We start from the raw sequence: 7,879 nt of genomic DNA, 5'->3' as shown, positions 1-7,879 counted from the left end.
GAAAACATTTAAATGAAAGAAATGCACTTTTCCACACACCTCCCCGCCTCACCCAAAGGGCATTGTTTACAAACAACACTGCAGAGTCACGACACCCAACTTTTGTTTGCCTACATGGCCTGCTTAGCATGCTTTCTTGCTTGTTTATTGTGTGTCCAAGTTATTACTGGGGGAGCTTTTTTGTGACGTCACTGAGGACAAAAAAAAGAGCTTTAAGGCATGCGCATTGACATCTAGCGTAAATTCAGCCATTGACATTTTAGCGTAAACGTGAAAGCACATCCCTCTCTCTCTCTCTTACTCGCTCTCTCTCTCCTCCAAACACCACAGAAGAGAATTCTCTGTGTGTGAGTGCGAGGCATGTGAACCGTTTGCTATGAAACTTTAATGCGGCCACAGTCATTCAGTGCAACGCGGACATTGGCCCCTTCAAGACATCATTCGTCGTTTGTCGTCGTCAGTGGATTCAGTCACAGGTACCGGAAAAACGTTTTTGCGTTTGATGATCTCTTCTTACTGTTTTGAATATGGACAACGTGAAAGTAGCGAGCGCGGCAGCATAGTAAAGGCGGAAAAAATAGCTCAAGCTAGATTAAATAAAACAGAAAATAATTTTGTTTGTGGAAATTAAAATATTTTTTGAAAATAGTGAGGTGCTTCCAAAAATTTTGTTATTTGTGGCATACAATCACATTTGTGGCATATTGTTTTCTTTGCCTCCATACCATTTCCATTGTGCGTTGGCCTATTTTGGACGTACATAACTTGGAATTTTCATATATGCAAGCATGGTCGGCAAAATGTGAAAAAAAATCAGTTTAACTAAAACCATAGAGGCCTCAACAACGCCCGTTGAATACAGAAAACCTGAAAAGCCAAACACAGAGTGAAGTGCATTTGTCTTAAATGAAATATTAAAAATTTATTAAAAAAAAAAAATAGTTCATAGGCAAATTTTTAACTTAATACAAATTTATAAGAAAAATAAGACTTTAAAAAAGAATATCTGAAAAATTGCTTTGAAACAAATGTTTTGTGTAAAAAATTTTAAGCAGTTCTATTTAGAATTCAATAGTGTATATTGAAGTATTGTGGAAATTTTTTATTTTTAAAAAAGTAAAAAAGTGTAGCTAAACATTTTTCGGAATATACTGTGAGTGGTTTGAAAAAAATATGTTAATATAAAAAAACTTTTAATAAGCCGAAAAAATACCAAAAAGTAATAAAAAGAAAATTTGAAACTTCCAAACCCAATAAAGAATGGTATTAAAATCCAAGAATGATTTTATTTAGTCAGCACTTGTGTTTAATAAAATAAAAAAAATATAAAAAAAAATTCAATCCAATTTTAATGAATTCACTAAAAATTAATAATCATCTAAAGAAAGAGGAAGCAAATTTTAAATTAAATAACTCAGAACTTATTATCAATTTTCAAAATGTCAGCGAATTGATAGTACATTCCATATAATTTAATGTTTGAAGTTTATTTCATGTAAATGTTGACCGTGACTGTGCCTCAAGAGGTCCATGTCTTTCCAACATTTCGGCCGATATCTCACGAATAAATGCTGCAATGTTGTCTTCCAAAGCGTCGATTGAAGCGGGCTTGTCTCTCTATGGACATAAAGCTTTAAGAAACCCCTGCAAAAAATAGTCTCATGGCATTCAATCGCAGGATGTAGAGTGCCAATTGACCGGACTCGCCTCTCAATCTCTCTCTCAGTCCATTGTTACGCGTTCTGTGTGGCATGTGGCACCGTCTTGTTGAAATCACATGTCATGCAAGTCAAGTTCTTGCATTTTAGGCAAAACAAAGTTGGATATCATCTTACGGTAGTACTCACCATTCACATTTACATTACCATTCGCAATCATCTTTGAAGAAGTACGGTCCAATGATGCCGCCAGCATATAAACCGCACCAAATTGGGACTTTTTCTGGATGCATTAGTAGCTCTGGCTACTCTTCATTTCAAAATCGATAATTCTGCTTATTTAAGTACCCTTATTTACATTAATTGGATAGGACAGAACATTTGTTCCAATAGCCCAACGTAGAATAGCGTTTCAAGCGCCTCGATCTTCTGCGTTTATTCTAAAGTTTCGAGGTGTTTCCCATCACTTGATCTTTCCATCGGGCTTTTGGTCTTCGCGGTTTGCGTGTACCACCGTGTTTGCCTGCAAAAGACTTTTTTGCTGGAGCTTCATCATCCATGCTGATAACATGGCCTAGCCAACGCATCCGTTGGTTGCCCAAAAAGTAATTGCGGATTTTTCATATAGTCGGCGTTGACAAATTTTTTCACAGCTTATGACTCTGTAATTGCATTCTTTCTTCTGTCAGTTATCAGCTGTTACATTCAGCTTGCTTTAGAAAAAAAGTGTAAAAAAAGTATATTTGATTAAAGTTCATTCTAAGTTTTATTAAAAATTCATTTAATTTCTTTTAAAAAATCGGCAATTACTTTTTGGGCAACCCAATATTTTGATGCGTGTAACTATGCTATCGTCGTCATACAGCTCATAAAGTTCGTGGTTCATGCGACGCATATATATTCCCTTTAACGCAAACTGGTACATATATTTAACGAAGAATCTTTCTCTCAAATACTCCAAGTACTGCCTCATCTGCTTTCACAAGTACCCAGGCCTCAGAACCATATAAAAACACGGATGGTATCAGTGTCTTGTATAGTGTAATCTTCGTCTATGGAGAGGTGGCCTTGTTTCTAAACTGCTTACATAGTCCAAAGTATCATCTGTTTGCCAGTATTATTCTTCGCTTAATCTCAAAACTGGTGTCATTCATTTCGGTTGAGGCGGTGCCGGTGCTGACTACCTCAAAGTTCTGAATCCCAACTTTTTCCATTTTCTTTATCTGCTCGGTTGTGCAGGGCTTTTTGGGAGTTGAAACCATCCACTTCGTCTTATCTCCATTTACTGCCAGACCCATTTTCACTGACTCTCTCTTTCGATTCTTTCAAAGGCTGCAGTTACTACTTCCGGTCCGGACCGACCTATGATGTCGATGTCGTCGGCATAGGCGGGTAGCATGTGGTCTCTTGTCTTGCAACTTCTCCAGCAGGACATTAAATCGCACGATAGTCTACAAGTCTGAAACTTTCTTTGGTATTAAATAGTTCCGAGAGATTCTTTCCTATTCTTACTGAGGAACGTAAGCTCGAAATGGGGCCTGAATCCGAGGATATTCCACTGGCTCTACAGGAGCTCGATTAGACCAACACGCCTCAGTTGTTTGGTGGACTGCTATGGGGAAAAACTGCAACATAAGGACCATACAACAGGTTCGGAGTTGTCTTGGCATGGGCGGAGCGATGAAGACCACTCCCATTAGGGCAATGGAGGCCATTCTAGATATCCGACTCATTGACATACAGATTATATTGAATTGCCCAAAAAGTAATTGCGGATTTTTTAAAAGAAAGTTAATGCATTTTTTTTATTAAAACTTAGAATGAACTTTAATCAAATATACTTTTTTTACACTTTTTTTCTAAAGCAAACTAAAAGTCACAGCTGATAACTGACAGAAGAAAGAATGCAATTACAGAGTCACAAGCTGTGAACAAATTTGTCAACACCGACTATATGAAAAATCCGCAATTACTTTTTGGGCAACCATTTATGAGGCAGCCACTGCGGCTATGAGACTTAAGCGATAAGAGAATGGATTGAGGATGGAAGCAGGTCATACCATCGTGGCATAATAGAGGCGACGAAGGGAAACCGGGAAGGAAGGGAGAAAGTTTCAGATCAGATACCTGAGATAAACCTCAAAGTCCGGTGCGAGGCACTGCTGCCAGCTCTACACTCTTGGATTGACGGAATCCTAATTTTGCCATCTGGAAGATAATGTTACACGAATGAAACAAAGCTAGAGGACAGAGTGGGGACCTGGGGGTCCACATTAAGAACCCAGGGACTGAGATCTGTTTTAGACTGCCTGACCATAATACGGTCCTGCAGGCGGAGATCTGGGCGATCAAGGAATGCATGAAGTGGTGTGGTGCTAACGCGAAGATGTCGAGTGTGAACATTTTTACCGACAATAAAATTGCCATAAGGGCAATAACAACCAGGACGGTAAGCTCACGAACAGTTTTGCAGTGTAAAAAGGAGATTAACGCCTTCTCCGAGGATGGCAAAATCCGCATCGTTTGGGTGCCGGGCCATAACGGAGTAAGGGGAAATGAACGGGCAGACGATTTGGCGGTGAAGGCCAGAGGACTGCCGTCAATAAACTTGGTTAACCCGAAGCTTTTCGGGTTGACGCAGTCCGAGTTAAGCGAGTGGGCGACGAATGCGCATGCCACCCTGTGGAACTGCGTAATAATGGGTTGCCCAAAAAGTAATTGCGGATTTTTTAAAAGAAAGTAAATGCATTTTTAATAAAATTTAGAATGAACTTTAATCAAATATACTTTTTTTTACACTTTTTTTCTAAAGCAAGCTAAAAGTAACAGCTGATAACTGACAGAAGAAAGAATGAAATTACAGAGTCACAGGCTGTGAAAAAATTTGTCAACGCCGACTATATGAAAAATCCGCAATTACTTTTTGGGCAACCCAATACATATTTCCAAGCATTCATCTAAACGGCCAAAATTCTGTGGAAATAGTTGAAACTTTTAATAACAAAATTGCACCCGAAACTTAATCTCAAAAATAATATAAAAAATCCACAATTAATCATATAGTGTTTTAAAAATAAAAATCAATTTTCTTAAATTTCAGATTTACCTACATATAAATTGTGAAAAATAAATCAAAACAATCAATAGCAAAAACCTCCAATTTTCTAAATAACACGTTGCCGGAAAATTGCTTTTAAATCACGATACGATTTAACAACCGTGTGTTTGTCGTCAGTTGCATTAAAATAACATTTGCCAGGTTTCCGTTTCCTTTCGTGTCGAACATTTGTCATAATTAAACCTTTTTGCCATCGTCTCCCACCCAATTGTGGTTGGTGTTTCGTCAGTGATTACAAAGCATTTATACTGTAAAAAAAACGAATATTTGTGAGTGAATTTAACAAAAGTACATTGACTTCGTCGGCTTAGTGAAACTCCTCATCATCAGCATATAAACCAAATATTTGGATTACATTGGACCAAAGGTAAGTCCTTTTATGCCTCTATTAATATGATGGGTTTTAAGGTGGTCAGTTGCTATCTATTCTTCTTTATTTAAACTTGCCATCGGTCATTTGTTCTTCCTCTTGTCCCTGACAAATTTTCAACTGGGGAATATCGTGTTTTATTGTTATTGCCGGTTGACCTAAACAATATATGGCACTCATGCTCATACATTCAGACATTCACACACAAGCACACGCGAGAAATCTCAAAGGACAAATGTTGTTAAGGAAAACACACCAACAACAAAGCAAAAACATAAGAGAAATGAGATTGTTTGAACTTTGCATTTACCTTTCGCGAGCCCAATGCCTAAACCCAAACCCCAACCCCAACCCCATATGAATGTCTGAACATGACTTTGATATATACCATTTTAAATGTCCCAGTTGTTCAATAACTCAAAGTGTTTGGGGGATATTTTATGACATGGCATGCACAAGGCACTTTCAAATATGTTGTGACTGCAGAGAAAAACATGACAACAAAACAAAAAAAGTTTGGATTTTTATAACAAAAAAACAAAAATTAAAGCAAGTCAAAATGTGTAAAAAAAAATCTATGCCAGCAATAGGAAAAGTGGCAAAAGTTTCAACGTTGGCCCCAGGAATGCAACAAGTGGGAATGAACAATCAAAACTATCCTCTTGTGAATCCCAAGAGTCTAAAACCAGCTGTTATAACACGTTACATCATCTCTTTTTATGCTCTTGCTATACATTGATAAATGAGTTCAAGAAAAGAATAAAGTTGTGAAAGATACTCTCAGAGAAATAACAGAAACAAGTAAAAAGTCGTTAAGTTCGGCCGAGCCGAACTTTGGATACCCGCCACCTCGGGTATGTATGTAAACCACCTTTCATCAAAATCCGGTGAAAATTTCATACCTTATGTCCCATAGCAGTTATATTGAAATATGTTCTGATTTGCACCAAATACTAATCGGTACAAGTCATTTTTCAATTGTGTATAACAAAATATTGGTCTTTTTAAAATCTATAACTACAAATAAACCGATCTGAACCATATGCGACACTGTTGTTGAAAAGCATAACACAAAGAACTGTCCAAATCTCGGCAAAATCGGACAAGAAATGCGCCTTTTATGGGCCCAAAACCAAATAATAATCGGTACAAGTCATTGTTCAATTGTGTATAACAAAATATTGGTCGTTTTAGAAGCTATAACTAAATGAAATGCGCCTTTTATGGGCCTATATGGCAGCTATATTCATATCTGCACCGATCTGGGCCAAATTGACAAAGGACGTCGAAGAGCCTAAAGCAACTCACTGTCACAAATTTCAGCAAAATCGGACAATAATTGCGCCTACTATGGCCCCATAACCTAAAACCGAGAGATCGGTCTATATGGCAGCTATATCCAAATCTGAACCGATCTGAGCCAAACTGAAGAAGGATGTCGAAGGGCCTAACACAACTCACTGTCCCAATTTGCGGCGACATCCGACAATAAATGCGCTTTTATGGCCCCAAAACCTAAAACCGAGAGATCGGTCTATATGGCAGCTATATGCAAATCTGAACCGATCTCGGACAAATTGTAATAGGATGTAGAAGGGCCTAACACAACTCACGGTCCCAAATTTCAGCAAAATCGGATAATAAATGTGGCTTTTATGGGCCTAAGACAATAAATCGAAAGAACGGTCTCTATGGCAGCTATAACCAAATCCCGACCGATCTGAGTCAAGTTGACGAAGGATGTAGAAGGGCCTAACACAACTCACTGTCCGAAATTTCAGCAAAATCGGATAATAAATGTGTCTTTTATATGCCTAAGACCCTAAATCGGAGGATCGGTCTATATGACAGCTATATCCAAATCTTAACCGATCTGGGCCAAACTGGCGATGGATATTGAAGGGCCTTACATAACTCACTGACCCAAATTTCAGCAAAATCGGATAGTAAATGTGGATTTTATGGGCCTAAGACCCCAAATCGGAGGATCGGTCTATATGGCAGCTATAACCAAATCTGGATCAATCCGGGTCAAATTGAGGAAGGATGTCGAAGGGCCTAACAAAACTCACTGTCCCAAATTTCAGCAAAATCGGATAAAAATTGTGGCTTTTATGGGCCTAAGACCTCAAATCGGAGGATCGGTCTATATGGCAGCTATATCCAAATCTGATCCGATCAGGGCTAAATTGAAGAAAGATGTCGAAGGGCTTAAGACAACTCACTGTCCCAAAATTTAGCCAAATCGGATTATAAATGTGACTTTTATATGCCTAAGACCCTAAATCGGAGGATCGGTCTCTATAGGGGCTATATCAAGATATAGTCCGATATAGCCCATCTTCGAACTTAACCTGCTTATGGACAAAAAAAAAAAAAAAGAAACTGTGCAAACTTTCAGCTCAATATCTCTATTTTTGAAGACTGTAACGTGTTTTCAATAGGCAGACGGACGGACATATCTAGATGGTCTTAGATTTTTACGCTGATCAAGAATATATATACTTTATAGGGTCGGAAATGAATATTTCGATGTGTTGCAAACGGAATGACAAAGTGAATATACCCCCAACCTTCGGTGGTGGGTATAAAAATGAAATTGTTGCACTTTGTTTGTTTATTTGTTAGTTCCGTATAGATTCAACAACGGTAGAAACAATTTTCACAGATGGTAAAGTTTGGGCCCCCGGTGGAAATACGGTACTACATTTTTTGATATCTGAAGGGGGAGCG

At 38.2% G+C, this 7,879-nt stretch overlaps 1 protein-coding gene across 3 annotated transcripts in view; it reads left to right on the top strand.

The window, feature by feature from the left end:
- The first annotated feature begins 396 nt into the window (after positions 1–396).
- LOC106090363 (GTP-binding protein RAD) overlaps positions 397–7,879 on the top strand; it is a 231,894-nt gene continuing 224,411 nt past the window's right edge. For 2 of the 3 annotated variants that reach the window (XM_013256527.2, XM_013256526.2), the window contains exons 1-2: positions 397–476; positions 4,759–5,143. The gene's annotated coding sequence lies outside the window, so the exon portion shown is untranslated. Of the gene's footprint in view, positions 477–500; positions 654–4,758; positions 5,144–7,879 lie in introns of those variants that run through there. The other variant, XM_059369486.1, reaches the window with a different exon arrangement.

Source organism: Stomoxys calcitrans, chromosome 5 (assembly GCF_963082655.1).
Source record: "Stomoxys calcitrans chromosome 5, idStoCalc2.1, whole genome shotgun sequence".
NCBI classification, from domain to species: domain Eukaryota; kingdom Metazoa; phylum Arthropoda; class Insecta; order Diptera; family Muscidae; genus Stomoxys; species Stomoxys calcitrans.
The sequence above is the reverse complement of the archived record's forward strand: the minus strand, read 5'-3'. Positions and strand labels throughout refer to the sequence as shown.